Here is a 17,652-nt window from a genome sequence, read left to right on the forward strand (position 1 = left end):
GATGAAGGTGAAAAAAGAAAGTTTTACAGAGTCAGAGGTAATCCACACGGTGATTAAGATCATAAAACCTGGTTCATTCAGAGATATGTTAACTAACAAAAATTATTTAACTGTTGATGAGTTAAAGCGGTTTCTACATGCCCATATCTGGGACAAAAACAGTACTGAGCCTTTCCAAGAGTTAAGAAATACTAAAAAGCAAGACAGGGAAAGTCCACAGTAGTTTTTGTACAAAATTATGGGTTTAAAACAACGTGTTCTATTTGAGTCACAACAGCCTGGTGCAGAGTTTAGCTATGACAAAAGGTTGGTTCAGGATACCTTTCTGCACACCCTATATCAGCGGTTAAATGAGAAAAACAGCCATGTTCGACCTGACCTCAAACCTTTTCATTGCGGACCTACAGGTTAGTGATGACTTCCTCTTAGATCAAATCACTAAGTCTACGAGTGAAGAGGCAGAAAGACTGGGCACAGTAGCAGAACCTTAAGTCAATAATGATGTAATTTTTTATAATAATTCACATCAATCCACTAAGGCTTGTGTGGTGGCCCCTTTGGTAGCACGCCTCTTGGCAGCACCACTGCATCTAGGCGTATTACGCAGCGCCAGTCAACAAGAGACTCTGCTCCTCAGCTTTTTTCTAATCACTCACACGTTGCAATGATCTTTATAAAAACGTGCTGAATTATTTATTTTCCTGGATAAACAGGGTGTCATAACCATGAACTCTGGACTCTGCCTCCTGAATGAGGGTTTTTTGGTTTTGATTATAGATTCTATGCTGGTTTTTGCCTGTACCTGAGTTTTCCTGGCTTTGGATTTATGTTTTCTCTCTGTGTTCTGTTTCCTCTTTTTCATTAAGTAGTTTCTGCTCCTTGTGTGTTTCCACCTTTTACTTCCTGTCTTGGTCCTGTTTCCGGCCCCTGTGATTGTGATGATGACCCCGAAGCAGTGGTGGCAACTATTTTGCAGCGGCGGGCCAAACATTATGTACATAAAGACTCTTGAATGTGCCCCTGATAAGGATTTATTGGCCACTTTCCTAACCCATAGCACATCCTTTCACCTTGGTTTAACCTAATCCTGCTAACAGACAAAAGCTGATAAAAATGTAACCTCCTTGGCAGAGGTACTTGTTAGTATTGAGAAATTACCCTGTCCCAATTCCTCTCCCTTGGCCCTACCCCTAGATATGAAGTGCCCTTCGCTAGAAGTGAGCTCCTTCAAATGGAGCCACGGCCAAGGGAGTAGGCTAGAAAAACGTTAACTAAGAATTGGGAAATGTCTGGCAGCCCCTCAAATTTATCACAGTGACAAACAATATCAACTAACAACCAACATGATAAAAGTGACAAATCTGACAACTGGAGGACAGATCAGAGTCCTGCACCGGGTCGGGTACCCACGTGTATCCGCCGGGTAACCCGCCATAACTTTGTGTAATGGGTAATAAATATATTTATTTAAATTCACAGGTACGGGCACGGGTAAAGGTGAACTATATGCAGGCGGATAGTGGGTGAGAACAAAAACATGTGGTTGCTGTTATTTTTCTATATTGATATCGGTGATGGAAAGTCTAATAAGCAACTGGAACAAAAACTTCTTGTGAAAACCAGCAACACAGCTTGACCCACACACATGGACTTTATTTTAACGTCACTGGTGTGACAGCGTTGTGGGCTAGCTACAAGCTAATAGATCAGAATGGATGACATAAAGACACAAATTGTCAGTAGTGGATACCAAATTGTGGACAACACATCATCGAGAGCCAAGTCAGACGTTTGTGACAAATTTGAGTGAGTTCAATAGTTGGTGTTTCATTCTACCAAAGAGTTAAGTTTGCGTAAAATGTTACTTATGTTCTAATGGCACAATATTGACGGTATTGTCTTTCTGCACAGCAACCTCATTCTTAAGAGCAATAACACGTCGGCATGAGAAAAGTGAAAAGCACCAAAGTTTTTAAAAATGTACTTAACTTTGAAGTGAGCCTCTGTGTGAGTCATGGGTCTAATTTGAATGAGTCTGGGCGGTTCCTGATTTGAGTTATGGGTAACTGGTCAGTACTGGTACTGAGTTTTGCAGATGGGGTCGGGTGTGGGTTTGAAAAACTGGACCCGTGTTTGACTCTGGGAAAGATTGATCTATTGATCAATACACAGTCAGTCAGTGTGTTTACATCGGTTATCCTTGCTTAATGCAGACATGTAATTTATCGATTTGCCAAAAGGCAGTTAACATTGGGAGAGAGATAGGGCATGAGATGCAGCCGATGTTCACAGCTGCATGTCAGTTTAATTATGTGGCATGCGCTGTAACTATTTGGCCACCATGCAGTGTTGCTACACTCTTTTTAATTGTGGCAGAATGTTGACTGCTGCTAGTTGAGGAATAACAGGACATCAAACATGATCACTTTACATTTGGCAACTGACTGACACCAAATTACCACTGAGAGTCTTTAACCAACCTGGTCATTGTAACAACAGCCCAAATTACATACTTGAGTACAGTAGGCTTCTTGAATTAATGTATTTTATGTTCTTGAAGCAACATTTTCTAAGGACAGATACAACATATAGCATTGAATAAATATTTTTCTGCATCATTCTCCATTTCTCTGTTTGTCTCTCTTTGTAGCTAAACACCCTTTTTATCCCCAGTGATAATGAATGTACTGTCAAAGTCCCTGATGTGTGTCTTGACCCTGAAATGCATTATCTGACAATGACACACCATTTATGTCTGTTTGCAAAAATGCCATCAAGCCTATTTTCTGTGTCTGTGTGAAATCTCTCTATTCAGTTATCTATCCATCCATCCAACCAGCTGAAAGTATTGTGGCCTGTCTGTTTTCAAATAGGACAGAAATTTATCTATTTTAGTTCAGCTTGTTCAAATCCAATCCAATCATAAAAACTTCTGTCTTATCCCTTTTCTGAATAGCCCTCAGTTGACATTATTGGTACTGCTCTGCTCTCATCTGGGCATGTCATCAAGTTATATCAACATTCACCCTGCTCTTCACATCAAGATTTGTCCAAATGTGCCAAATACAGGTGATTTCAAGGTGAGCAGAAGCATCTGAGGACTTGCTGGTAGGTATGTTAGAAAATGTGGTGGTTTAGAGCTTACATTTTGCAGAAGTTTGAAAATTAGCTTTACCTTCCCGATTCTAACTGGTGGCAGGAGGCTTCCACCACTGTGACTATAGTGCCGCCTGTAACTCAATGCACCACATTTATGATTTTCTTACTACTAGTGCAGTGCTTGTTCAAATACCTGACTGTCTCTGGTAATGCTCTATGGCTCAGAAATACTCATGAATTAAGCCCTCGTCACTTTTTAGTGTTTGTTTGCTGGACTTTGTGTGCAGAGCTTTTTATATACAGTCTAACTAACTCAAAGTGAAGTCAGGAAATTCTTGCAATGATAGTTTTTAAGTCAATGTTATTCATATAATGAAATTGAACTGTTCATGGGTGTCATTATAAGTTTAAAATTATTATACAACAGTCGTTTTTTCCTATAGTGTATGTCAGCAATTTCAGGGGTTTGTTAGGCAATGAACACAATCTTCAAAACCATGATCACAACTTTTCAATATAAAAAGGCTTTCCGTTGCAGAGGGAGTAACAACTTTAACTGTATGGAGTGTGTGTGAATAAGTTATTGCACATGTGTGTATGTATAGAGGGCAACTGTGGCAGCAGAACTTGTGCAAGATGCTGAACCCCAATTTGCCCCTATTTAAAAAAGCGCTGCTAATAGATACTCTATGGATCTGTGTGTGAATGGGTGAATGGCAAACTGTACTGTAAAGCGCTTTGAGTGGTCATCAAGATAAGAACAGCATTATCTAACTACAAATTATTTACCAAACCACATAGTTATTGCACCGTGTATGGATCAGTTATTTCACATATTTACAGAGGTGAGAAAGATTAAAAAAAAAAAGTGCAAACAGGAAGGGAAACATATGAAGCTGTTTATTAATGTTGTTGCCATGATGGAGATCGGTACCTGCAACCCCCATGACTATCTGTGTCAGTCTGATATGCTGGGATGAAAGAGATGAGAGTAATAATGAGATGACTATATCATATCTGTCCAATAGAGTCTTATCAATGTTAGTTGCAAACTCCCCAAATGCTAAAATTATCAATAGAAAGTTTTCTTTTACATGCTTCCACAGGTTTTATGCACACATATTTATGATCACTGCTATACAGTCAACAACCAAGCCCCCTATGGCCAAAGTAAGTCAGGATGTCAGATTAATCATGTTTTTATTTATTAATTATGCCCAAAGTTCACTCTGAATTTGGTAAGCACTGTTTTAAGTTCGCTGCACCTGCTGCTTGGAATGCACTGCAAAAAACTCTAAAGTTAAAGGAGCTCATAAACCTTGAAACTTTGAAGACTCGTGTGAGAGAAATTGGAGCGGCTTCATACCGCACTTGTTCTTGTTTTGGTGTGAATCCGGAGCTTTAGTCCTGTTGCCTTATCTTTTTCTTTTAAATGTATTTTATCTGTGTTATGTGATCTGTGTGTCTTGTGACTGTTGACATTTTTTTGTATGCTGCTGTCTTGGCCAGGCTTCCCTTGAAAAAGAGGTCATTGTATCTCAACGGGACTGACCTGGTTAAATAAAGGCAAATAAAAATAAAATAAAAATGTGATCACCACATTTGATTGGATGTATTTTCCCGATAATTCTTTATTATTATTGTTTATTACAAGTAAGGATATCAAACAAAAACTAAAAAACAGAAACGGGAAATAATCAAACTAAAGATTAATGTTATAGCTTAAGACAGAGGTCTTTAACAGGGGGTCAGCGACCCCTAGGGGGTCCGCGGAGGTACTGCAGGGGGGTCGCCAAATCTTTGGTTGATTAGACAATTTTTTAAATTTTGTATAATTTTTTTTTTTTTTTTCAAGAATTTAAATGTCTTTCAATACACATTAAGATCCATCCAACATATTGTGAGGCTGATTTGACCCTCTGCTTGACAACCTCCATCCATCCAAGATTAGATAAATTGTGTGCTACCCATCAGGGTCCGACATCTCACTAATGTGGGAGTATGTGTGCCATCCACAGATAGCTTGAGGATTCACTGTCTCTTCTACATGTATGTTTAAAATAAAAACATGAATCTGTGAATTACTTTAATAGCTCAGTGTTGTATGCAAGATGTACAGTGGGTACGAAAAGTATTCAGACCCCTTTAAATATTTCACTCTTTGTATAATTGCAGCAATTTGCAAAAATCAAAAAAGTTCATTTTATTTCTCATTAATGTACACTCAGCATCCCATCTTGACAGAAAAAAACAGAAATGTTACAGCTGCGTGCTTGCGGGCCCCTGTAAACGCAGAAGCATGCGCCGACCTTTAGAGCTCACAGTGCATGTCAGAGCAAATGAGAATCATGAGGTTGAAGGAACTACCCAAAGAGCTCAGAGACAGAATTGTGGCAAGGCACAGATCTGGCCAAGGTTACAAAAGAATTTCTGCAGCACTCAATGTTCCTAAGAGCACAGTGGCCTCCATAATCCTTAAATGGAAGAATTTTGGGACGACCAGAACTCTTCCTAGACCTGGCCGTCCAGCCAAACTGGGCCATCGCGGGAGAAGAGCCTTGGTGAGAGAGGTAAAGAAGAACCCAAAGATCACTGTGGCTGAGCTCCAGAGATGCAGTAGGGAGATGGGAGAAAGTTCCACGAAGTCAACTATCACTGCAGCCCTCCACAAGTCGGGGCTTTATGGCATAGTGGCCCGACGGAAGCCTCTCCTCAGTGCAAGACATATGAAAGCCCATATAGAGTTTGCCAAAAAACACATGAAGGACTCCCCGACTATGAGAAATAAGATTTTCTGGTCTGATGAGACCAAGATTGAACTTGTTGGCGTTAATTCTAAGCGGTATGTGTGGAGAAAACCAGGCACTGCTCATCACCTGCCCAATACAATCCTAACAGTGAGACATGGTGGTGGCAGCATCATGCTATGGGGGTGTTTCTCAGCTGCAGGGACAGGACAACTGGTTGCAATTGAAGGAAAGATGAATGCGGCCAAGTACAGAGATTTCCTGGAAGAAAACCTCTTCCAGAGTGCTCTGGACCTCAGACTGGGCCAAAGGTTCACCTTCGACCAAGGCAATGACCCTAAGCAGACAGCTAAAATAACAAAGGAGTGGCTTCGGAACAACTCTGTGACCATTCTTGACTGGCCCAGCCAGAGCCCTGACCTAAACCCAATTGAGCATCTCTGGAGAGACCTGAAAATGGCTGACCACCAACGTTCACCATCCAACCTGACGGAACTGGAGAGGATCTGCAACGAAGAATGGCAGAGGATCCCCAAATCCAGGTGTGAAAAACTTGTTGCATCATTCCCAAGAAGACTCATGGCTGTACTAGCTCAAAAGGGTGCTTCTACTCAATACTGAGCAAAGGGTCTGAATACTTATGACCACGTGATATTTCAGTTTTTCTTTTTTAATAAATTTGTAAACATTTCTACATTTCTGTTTTTTTCTGTCAAGATGGGGTGTTAAGTGTACATTGATGAGAAATAAAATGAATTTTTTTGATTTTCGCAAATGGCTGCAATGAAACAGAGTGAAAAATTTAAAGGGGTCTGAATACTTTCCGTACCCACTGTATGTTTATAAATGGCAGTGGCATGGCCACCCTGTACCTTGCACATGTTTAAATTAAAAACATGAATATATGAACCCTTGTAATACTTGAATAGCTTAGTATTGAATGCACAATATCAGGGTAGTTATGTTTATACTTGGCACTAATTCCAGTTTAATATAAAACACAATTTTATACAATATATATATATAGTAGGGGGTCCCTGCTCAATCTCTCCACCTGTTTGGGGGTCCTTGGCCTGAAAAACGTTGAAGACCCCTGGCTTAAGACATTGAATAATGATAAATAATTTATTATTAATAATTTACACTACCGTTGCAAAGTTTGGGGTCACTTAGAAATTTCCTTAATTTTCAAAGAAAATCACAGTATTTTTCAATGAAGATAACATTAAATTAATCAGAAATACACTCTATACATTGTTAATGTGGTAAATGACTATTCTAGGTGGAAACGTCTAGTTTTTAATGAAATATCTACATAGGTGTATAGAGGCCCATTTCCAGCAGCTATCACACCAGTGTTCTAATGTTACATTGGGTTTGCTAATCGCTTAGAACAGTGGTCCCCAACCCCCAGACCGTGGACCGGTACCGGGTCGTGGGTCAATTGGTATCGGGCCGCACAGAAAGAATAAACAACTTACATTATTTCCGTTTTATTTATTATCTGATTCTGAACAGCGTTTTATTTTGAAAAATTACCGGATCCTCTCCATTATGACTCATGCTTTACACATGTCAAGACACTTGTCTCGGTCACATGACTTTTTCGCGAAACACAAACCCACACGGTATTTGTCGGACCCATTTGTCAACAAACCAGGTGAATCCAGCATGTCTGTGCAAAAAGAAGATCAGCTGCTGGAGATCGCAAATGACGGCGGCCTTAAAAGTATGTTCGAGAAAACAACTCTGCCGGTATTGTAGGTTAAAGTCACGGCAGTATACCCTGAGATCGCTGACGATGGTGGTGATGATGGCGATGGTGGTCCAAGGCCATGTAGCGAGACTCCCTACATGGGTATGGTGTAACAATGACGTCGGCGCGGGTCGTAATCCCATTTGACGCCATCAAGCGTATCGTTTCTGAGATAGAGGAACCACAACAAATCGCAGGAGGTTGTTTTTTTCAAGGTTTTGGGGACAGTATACATGCCAGATACCCAAACTAATGTGTAGAAGCACTACAAAAGTGGCATTTTCATAATATGTCACCTTTAAGGGCCAGGTTTTGGACACAGAGGCTGAGAAAGGAGTAAAGTCAACTGAGGTTTATTAGAATGTCCAATAAAGTAAGCAGGTAGGTAGGTAGAACTCTGGAGCTGGAGTCGGGGCAATAATCCAGCTGCTGGTCCTGAGCAGGAAGACAGACAAAGTCAGGATACGGGACCAACAGGATGTTTCAGAATCTTAATAGTTACGATTTGCGGCAGCTAGAACTAACATGAACGTCTATAATTCTCATCTGCAATTAGTCACACCACCTACACACCAAGAGAGAGAGAGAGAAAGAGAGAGCCTAGTAGGCAGGTGAGGCAGAGGGCATGACAGTACCTCCCCATCTACGGGCGCCACCTGGCGCCCTCAGGAAGTGGTCGGGGTGATCCCGGCGAAAGTCAGTGATGAGGGAGGGGTCAAAGATGTCCCGCCGGGGGACCAACAGCGTTCCTCTGGTCCATAACCCTCCCAGTCCACCAAGTAGCGAAAGCCACGCCCCATGCGCCGCATGTCCAGGATGCGCCCTACCTACTGAACAGGATTCAACTGGGACGCATGAAAAATGGGGTGAATCCTACGAAAGGAGGCAGGGAGCTTCTGCCGGACAGCACAGGGGCTCACAACAGCCTCCACCTCAAATGGACCAACATACCGGGGGGCAAGCCTAGAGTCCACTTGAAGAGGAAGATCCCTGGAGAGGAGCCATACCCTGTGCCCTGAAGCATAAGCGGGCGCCGGGGTTCGGCGACGGTTGGCCTGGGCCTGAGTCCTGGAGGAAGCACGGAGCAGGGCAGCATGAGCGAGCCTCCAAGTGCTACGACAGCGACGCATATTGTCCTGGACCGAAGGTACGGGGATCTCGGCCTCCTGATCTGGAAACAGAGGGGGTTCATAGCCCAGAGAGCAGAGGAAGGGAGACATACCTGAGGAGGCGTTAGGGATGTGTTGTGGGTGTACTCCACCCAGGGCAGCCGAGCACTCCAGGACGATGGCTCAGCAGCGGAGACGCAGCGCAGTGCCGCCTCCATCTCCTGATTGGGCCGCTCGGTCTGGCCGTTGGATTGGGGGTGATATCCAGAAGTCAGGCTGGCGGTCGCTCCCAGGGCCGTGCAGAAAGCTGTCCACACCTGAGATGTAAATTGCAGCTCTCTTCGGAGACAATGTCTGACGGCAGACCATGGGTGCGGAATACATTCTGCACTAATAGGTCAGAGCCAGGTTTTGGACACAGAGGCAGAGGCTGAGACAGGAGGTTTATTGGAATGTCCAATAAAGTAAGCAGGCAGGTAGACAGGCAGGTAAGCAGGCAGGTAGACAGGCAGGTAAGCAGGTAGATAGGTAGAACTCTGGAGCTGGAGTCGGGGCAATAATCCAGCTGCTGGTCCTGAGCAGGAAGACAGACAAAGTCAGGACACGGGACCAACAGGACGTTTCAGAATCTTAATAGTTACGATTTGCGGCAGCTAGAACTTACATGAACTGAGTCTATAGTCCGGCGCAGACTGAGAGCAGGAGTGGAGCTTTTAATGGCAGCTGGTCAATCAAGGCCCCAACTCCAGCACACCAGGTTCTCATCTGCAATTAGTCACGCCACCTACACACACACACCAAGAGAGGGAGAGAGAGAGAGAGAAAGAAAGAGAGTCTAGTAGGCAGGTGAGGCAGAGGGCACGACAATAAGCATATGCTTACATGCCTCAAGTGGTTTTTAATATGTAAGTCTTATAAACGTTACCGTTTATTTAACAAGTCTAATGAACAGATTGAAGCAAGTTAACTTCAGTCGTGTGTTTGGTTGTGACTTGATTTTTTATTTTAATAATTTAACATCAACACAATACATGTGTAAATTGCATGTGATAGTAACTATGTTTCACAAATATTCTGATACAGGCTGGTAAATCCAACATTACTTTTGCCACCTCGTTTATTTAGCCTGTAATAGAATTTTAGAGTGAATTAGACAGTTTAGATATATATGATTATAATCTCCACACACCAGTGTTGTAAACAGTTCTCATATCAATTATATAATTATGTTTTCACACTGAGGGAAGTGTCAAGAGACTTGATGTGGACTGTTTTCAACAGCTCTGTGGGAGATTACCACCTTGAATATTACAGATGAGGTAGAAAGACATTTTATCTGTTTGTAAAATGTTTTATTTCTTTCAGTACTTTTATCCAAAGCGACTTACAATATGTGCATTTAACCATCAGGGTACAAACCCAGACCCCAGTACATCAGTTCTGTCTGAAATCTGTGGTGCTTCCATCTGCTGAACACAGAATAAACTGTATGAACCAGTCTTTGCTAGAACATACGCAACACAAACATTCTTTAATAGTGAGTTTCTTCTTTTCCTTAGATGAAGCACTGCAGCACCTGATCTGTCCTCAGCAGCAACATGGTGGAGATCGGCAGCGTCAGGCTGGTCAACATGAGGACGACTTGCACAAGCTTCATGTTTTCCTTCCTCAACTAAAGACGGCCTGCAAATGTTTAGAGTTGGCTCATTGCTAAGTGTCATGGATAATGGAGTTAATTTCTATATTCATTATGGTTGGTTAAAAAAATGAACACTTATTAGAAGAATGTTTATCTTTTACTTTCTGATTTGATACACTATAGATAAGAAGCCAGTGTTTTATTTGTCTTTGCCATAAGAGACAGAACACGGTCAGCACAGCTGTGTCCTTCAGGCTCGTCCGTCCCCAATAATATCATTTTAGATAGGAAACATAAAAATATGTTATTATTGTCGTGGAAGTGTTACTTATGAACAAAGTTTGTGTCCTTATTTTCTGTGGATATTCAACTATGTATTTGAATATGCTTTTGGATTAAACTGTGCACTACAGAGACAATGAATGTACAGTATGGAGTTCTTTCACATTAAAAATATTGCATATATATTATTTAATACATTATGTATTATGTGCAATACTTTGCTTTGATTGTTTGTAAGTAGTGAAAACAGGTATGTACCTGGAGTCAGTGTTGAAGTGATGACTCAGGGTTCAGTCTGCTTGAATTCCAGTTGTGTCTCATGTTTGACATCCTAGAGGAACATTCAACACAAATACACAGATATGTAAAGTCATACATGTGCCAGGTTAACTCCTTAACAGACTTTTACATGGTAAAAATAAAAGTGTATTACTTCAAAGTTCATCAGATCATAATCATTTCAGCTCAGGAAATAGGTGGCGGACATCAGCCTCAGGTTGTCTATTCTAGTAAAGTTACACTTCCTATAATTTATTTATAATTAACACAATAATTCAGTGAAGTCTGCCTAAGATTAACGATGTAAAAACTGAAGGTAGCAGACACGTTTAGTTTTCACTGTAACACGTTACAACACATCAACATCAATACTCTGAATAAAGAGCTTTAGGAGACGTAATGCTATTTTCAACAGCTGCTCTTACAATGCAGATGTGACTTTAAATACTCAGGTTTCAGTTGAAAGCAGTAAATCTGTTTCTGCAGAATAAGAATCAGTGTAACATTGTCAAGTCAAATGGGTGGGCGAGTTAAACAACTTTACATAACATTAGATATCTTACGTGGTGGAGCTAATTCTCCGGACACAAACAGACGCCTGTCTCAGTTTAAAAGATTCATCGTCAAACTGTAAAGGCCGATAAATGCTTCTCCGTTTTTACTGGCACGGACTGAAACGGACAGAGAAACGCCCTCTCCGAGCACCTCGGAGAACTTTTCGTGCACCTCTGATTTTCTACCTACACGTCGGCATGACGGAGAGCCTAGGGACAGCCCTTGGCTGTGATTGGCCCGCTAACGACAGCATTTCGGAACAACATCATTTTGGGACCTCAAACTTCCTGTTAATTCCCTATATCACAATAAACCCAAACACAACTATGATTCTACGATTAATGTGAAGTGTGTTAAGCCAGCGGAGTTGTCCGTCTGACGGTGACTGGTTAGAGCACTGACAGCATGTGTGTACGGTCACATAGGGTTACAACGCCCTGTCATAACGGCGCTAGTGTGCTAGTCACCATGCTAACTGCGGTGGTAACAGCGCAAAAACCCGCTGCACAACATTAATTCCACGGCTATCATGACATATAACATGAAAAAGTGTCCGTCCGTAACAGATTCGGAGTAGCATACTGGAGCCTTTAGAGCCGGTCCAGGCTTGCCATAGTAATTTGACAATTATCATTATCTTCCATTATGCTACAAACTGTTTATTTTAACCAATGCTGTAAAAACTTGTGTTGCTGTCTTAGCGGTTGTATATTGTTCCACCTTCTGGTCTCCTTGATGCATCAAGTCTACATTAAAATATTTTGCACAAGACCTCAGCTGCTGCCTGAGTTCTCCTTTCACCAGTTTCCAGAAAGCTTCCACAGCAGACAATGAGTGTCCTCACTAAGATAGAAGTACATACATGTGTGTGTGATGACTAATGGGTAAATGAGAAGTGTGCTGTGTATACAGCTGACAAGACACAGAGGACTGCACTACACTTCACTCAAAGCCTCTAGCAGTAGGCCTACACCTACACAGCATGTCCACGAGCATCAACACAAATCTGCATGACACAAGAGCCGGGCATTAAACAAAACACTCACAGGCACAGGCAAAAATTACATTACAAGAAATGTCAGCTTGAACATAGCATAGTATGTTGTGTATTACAACATTCAAGTTGTGACAGAAAAGAGCTTAGATCATTAAATCTCTTTTAAATGTGTCAAAATAAGGTCTCGTGAATGAATAGCTGAGGGTCAGTGATAAGCCATTAAAGATGCTCTGCAAGTTTGAGCATTACTACATAGCCAATTTTAGCCAACATAAACAGCTGTTTACATCAGGACCATTGCATCCACATGAGAACAACCTTAGGATTAGCAGCACTGCTTGTCGCAAGCAATCAGAATCTTCAGTACCTCACCTCTGTCAGAGGACTCTTGAGTAGCCCACGTCAAAATGTGTTTATGTAGCAGGGTGACCGGGGGGGCTAATGTCTGTTGTTATCTTTGCAGGTCTACAAACTGTGCCGTTGCCCTATATTGGTTTGTACATGGTTTTGCCGCATATTGAACTTTTCAGTAAAAATGTTTGCGTTTCTCTGCCTTTTTAGTTAACATGTGTGTCTTAACAATTAAATGTTAAAATCAGTATCCAAGGTTGGCTGTCGCCAACCTCCTCTCAACACTAATGCAACATTTTTACGAGATCATCTATGTACATCTGGCTCATTAGCTTTTAAAAGAACAGGCACTCAAGACAGGTCAATCTGAGGAGGGCTGTTTTTGACAGGGTAAAAAGGGTGCTGTTTTAAATGATCCTTGTGATATTTTGACCAAAATATGTTACAGACATTTCATTAAGACCCCAAGGAATCATATAAACTTGTGGTAAAATGGGCATAATATGATATCATCATACCTTAAAGAGCTCATAGAACAGTTTCACTCCATAGAGCACTGCGTTTCCAGAATAAAGGCTTACTTGTTGTCCTTAAAGTCTTCAAATGTAGAGTAGGAGCCAGAGCTTTGAGCTATCAAGTTCACCTCTGGAATCATCTCTCAGTTTCAATTTGGGAGGCAGACACTCTCTGTACATTTAAGAGTAGGCTTAAAACTTTAGGTTACTTTCGTAACCCCGGTTCTCTGAGTAGCATGAGTGAGATGTCTCACTATGGGATACGCCCCTCGCGCGTATTCACAGAAGCACTATAACAAATCGCCAGCCCTGATAGGCTGGCAGTCGTGACGTCCGCGTCAAGGTGCCGCACCTTAAATACGGTGGACGCGGCGTCACACGTCATTCAAAACAAGCACACCTCTTCTCGCTTCACCCCAGCAGCAAGAAGGGTGGTCTGGTGAGACATCTCACTCATGCTACTCAGAGAACCGGGGTTACGAAAGTAACCTAAAGTTCTCTTTCTTAGCATTCGTTTCGATGTCTCACTATGGGATATGGAGACTCCCGTATTGCCAGACAAGCTTATCTCGGTGACTGACCACCAGCCCCCCCCTCACTCAGGAGTGAGATCCACATTAGAGCCCACGCTCAAGACAGCGTGGGTCAGGCCAGGGGATGTGACATCCAACCTGTAGTACCTCGCAAATGTGAGGGGAGAAGACCAGCTAGCTGCAGCGCAGATGTCTTGGATAGAGACTCCCTTGAACAGGGCCCAAGAGGTCGCGAGACCTCTAGTAGAATGTGCCCGTAAACCAGTCGGAACCTGAAGGCCCGAGCTGGAGTAGGCCAATGCAATGGCATCCACTATCCAGTGAGAAAGTCTTTGTTTGGTGATAGGTTTGCCCCAGTGGGGCTTAGCCCAGGACACAAACAACTGATCCCCTTTCCTAAAGTTCCTTGTCCTTTCCACATAAGTGTGTAAGGCACGGACAGGGCACAGCATGTGTAACCGCTGCTGTTCCGCAGAACCATAGGGAGGTGGCTGAAAAGCTGCCGGTTCCACTGGGGAGCATGGTTTAACAACCTTAGGAACAAAAGCAGGATTCGGCCTCAGCGTCACCCCAAGGTTCCCCGGGGTGAACCGCATACATGCCGGATGTACAGATAAAGCGTGAATATCACTCACTCGTTTAGCTGTAGCCAAAGCCAATAACAGAGCCACCTTCAGGGATAACGTTTTCATGTCGACGTTATCCAGTGGTTCAAAAGGATGACTAGAGAGGGCACCAAGCACCACTGCTAGATCCCAAGATGGTGACATAGTTTTAGAGATGGGAAGCAACCTCCGTGCACCCTTCATAAAACGACAAACCAGGGGGTGTTGGCCCACTGGTTTTCCATCAAATCCAACATGGCAAGCGGAAATAGCTGCCAAGTAAACTTTTACAGTAGAAAATGCCCTCTGTCGATCAATCAAGTCCTGCAGGAAGGACAGGATTGTACCAACTGGACACTGAAAAGGGATTTCCCGTACCGAAGCACACCAATCCTCAAACACTCTCCACTTACAGTCATAGAGAGACCTGGTGGATGATGCTCTGGCATTCTGAATCGTGTTAACAACACTCTGTGATAACCCAGTCAGGCTCAGATTAAACCACTCACGGGCCAAGCCCACAGGGCGAGGCGCTCCGGATGAGGGTGAAATATCTGCCCGCGCGCCTGGGAGAGCAGGTCCCTGCGCAGCGGGAGAGGCCACGGGTGACCGTGGAGGAGCTGCCTCACTTCCGCCAGCCAGTGCATGGACGGCCAGTGAAGAGCGATCAAAATAAGTGACAGACGATTCTCCCGCACCCTGAGAAGTGTCGGGGGAATCAAAGCCAGAGGCGGAAACGCGTAAAGCGGGACGCGCGGCCACTCGTGAGCGAACGCATCCAGCCCCAGTGGTGCGCTCCGGTCGTGCAGGGAGAAGAACAGTGGACACTGTGTGTTCGCCCTCGACGCAAACAGATCCACTGTCGCGCGGCCGAAAAGTGACCAAATCTGCTCTACTACAGACGGGTGAAGCTTCCACTCCGCGTAGAGAGGATTTCCCCTGGACAAGAGGTCCGCACCCACATTCTGAATTCCGGGAACATGGGTCGCTCTCACTGAGAGGAGATGCACCTCGCCCCATAATATCAGTCTGCGTGCAAGAGTGTGTAACTGTAGAGAACGTAGACCCCCCTGGCGATTGATATACGCCACTGTGGTCGTATTGTCCGTCCTCACTAACACATGATGTCCCCGGAGGAACGGCAGAAAATGTTTCATCGTCAGAAACACTGCCATCAACTCCAGATAATTGATATGGGCATGTCTGAGATCTGTGCTCCACATCCCATTCGCGGATCTGCCCTCGAACACACCGCCCCAGCCTGACAGGCTGGCGTCTGTCGTCACCACCTTCCTGGCAGATAACGCGCCCATGCGCACACCCGCTGTCAACAGAGACGGCCGTTGTCATGGTCGCAGCGCGCTGACGCAGGACGCGCAAACCGTGACACTGCGGCGTCTGTGGCGCACAGGATCCAGTCTGAGAGAGGTCACCCAACGCTGGAAATCTCTCATGTACAGCCTGCCCAGCCTCACCACCAATATGGTTGAGGCCATCAGTCCCAGTAACCGGAGACACAGTCCGTACGTGACCCGACGTGTTACGGCAAAATGAGAGAGAGTGGACCTGAAAGTGTTTACTCTCTCGGCTGATAAGCGAGCCGTGTAGGTCAGTGAATTTAACGTGAGACCCAGAAAGGCAATGTCCTGCCTCGGTGTCAACACGCTCTTTTCCCTGTTCACCACAAACCCCAGATCGGCTAGGTGTGCCAGCACAATGCCTGTGTGCACCGCCGCCTCTTGCTCTGAGCGCGCCAGCAGCAGCCAGTCGTCCAGATACGTGGCCACGCGTATGCCCCGCTCCCTGAGGGGGGCTATAGCAGCGTCGACACATTTCACAAACACCCTCGGGCTCAGTGACATGCCGAATGGGAGTACCAGGTACTCGTACACTGTGTCCTGAAAAGCGAACCTCAGATATCTCCTGTGCGGAGGATAAATGGGAATGTGAAAATATGCGTCTTTCAGATCGATTGATGTGAACCAGTCCCCCGGCCGGATCAGACGTATCAGCGTTGAATGTGTCAGCATGCAAAACTTGTATCTCCTGAGATACGAGTTCAAAATGCGAAGGTCCAGGATGGGACGTAAGCAACTCCCCCCTTTCTTTGGGACCAGGAAATACCTCGAATAAAAAACTTCCAGTCTCTGCTGGAGTGGCACTATTCGTATGGCACTTTTGTTTAATAGAACTGATATTTCCTCCCGTAACACCCGGGCCGACTCTCCCTGCGCACGGGAAGCGATGAGGCCGCGGAAACGGGGGGGCATCGTGGCAAATTGAAGCCTGTAGCCTTTGGCCAGTGTTTTCAATATCCACTCTGACGCTGTGCATGCTTTCCAACTCTCTAACCTCAAAGTTAGGGGGGAGTGAAGCTCTGTCTGACACAGACGATCTCTGGGGGCCCGCCCCAGCTGCACGCCTCCGAGTATCACCGTGCATGCGCGGCCTGATAGGCTCGAGATGAGCGGAACGGGACGTTTCACCACAGGTGGGACGCTGCTTCCCCCTTGTGGTGTCATGGGGGACAACAGTGTGCTCTGCACCTCTGTGTGTCATTTTTGAGTCTTTTTGTTTTTGTAACCCTGCGCCCTCGGCTGTGAGCCTGGATGCGTCAGTGAAAAACTCTTTATTGACACAAACTGTGTGTGAGTGCTTGTGAGACATTGGTGTGGTGTTGAACAATCCCACATCTGAAACATGTCTCTTCTCCTCTTTAATGGGACGCACGAACTGAGCTCTGGGCCCACGCGTCGCCGAGAGGGATGGGTGGCACTGGGTAATTTCTCCCCTAACACACTGGTCTGCCAGGGAACAGGGAACAGCTGGCAGCTCTGCTCGCGGTGGGGTTGACCGCTAAGTCGCCTTCTTCTTCCGCCTCACCTGCTGACTGGGTGATGGGCCCGGTTGAGCAGCCTGGGTCGACGGGGAATAGAAGGGCTTCCTCGGCCAAGCGGGCTTGGTGTCCGGGGGGCCGTTGGCGCTCGCACCCGGTTGAGCCCTGGGGCGCTTCGGGATGCGGAAGGCAGGGGGAGCGCTCCTAGAGGCCACCTGAGCAAAAGTCTGCCGGGGGGCCGGGTGCGCGGCGGCAGGTGCTTTCCTCGGAAGGCACAGCTGCAGAGCCTCATCCTCCTTTTTCTTCGCCTCGCAGCGCTTTTGCATTGAGGCGAGAGCGGAGCCGAAGA

The sequence above is a fragment of the Limanda limanda genome, chromosome 13 (genome assembly GCF_963576545.1).
Source record: "Limanda limanda chromosome 13, fLimLim1.1, whole genome shotgun sequence".
Lineage (NCBI taxonomy): Eukaryota > Metazoa > Chordata > Actinopteri > Pleuronectiformes > Pleuronectidae > Limanda > Limanda limanda.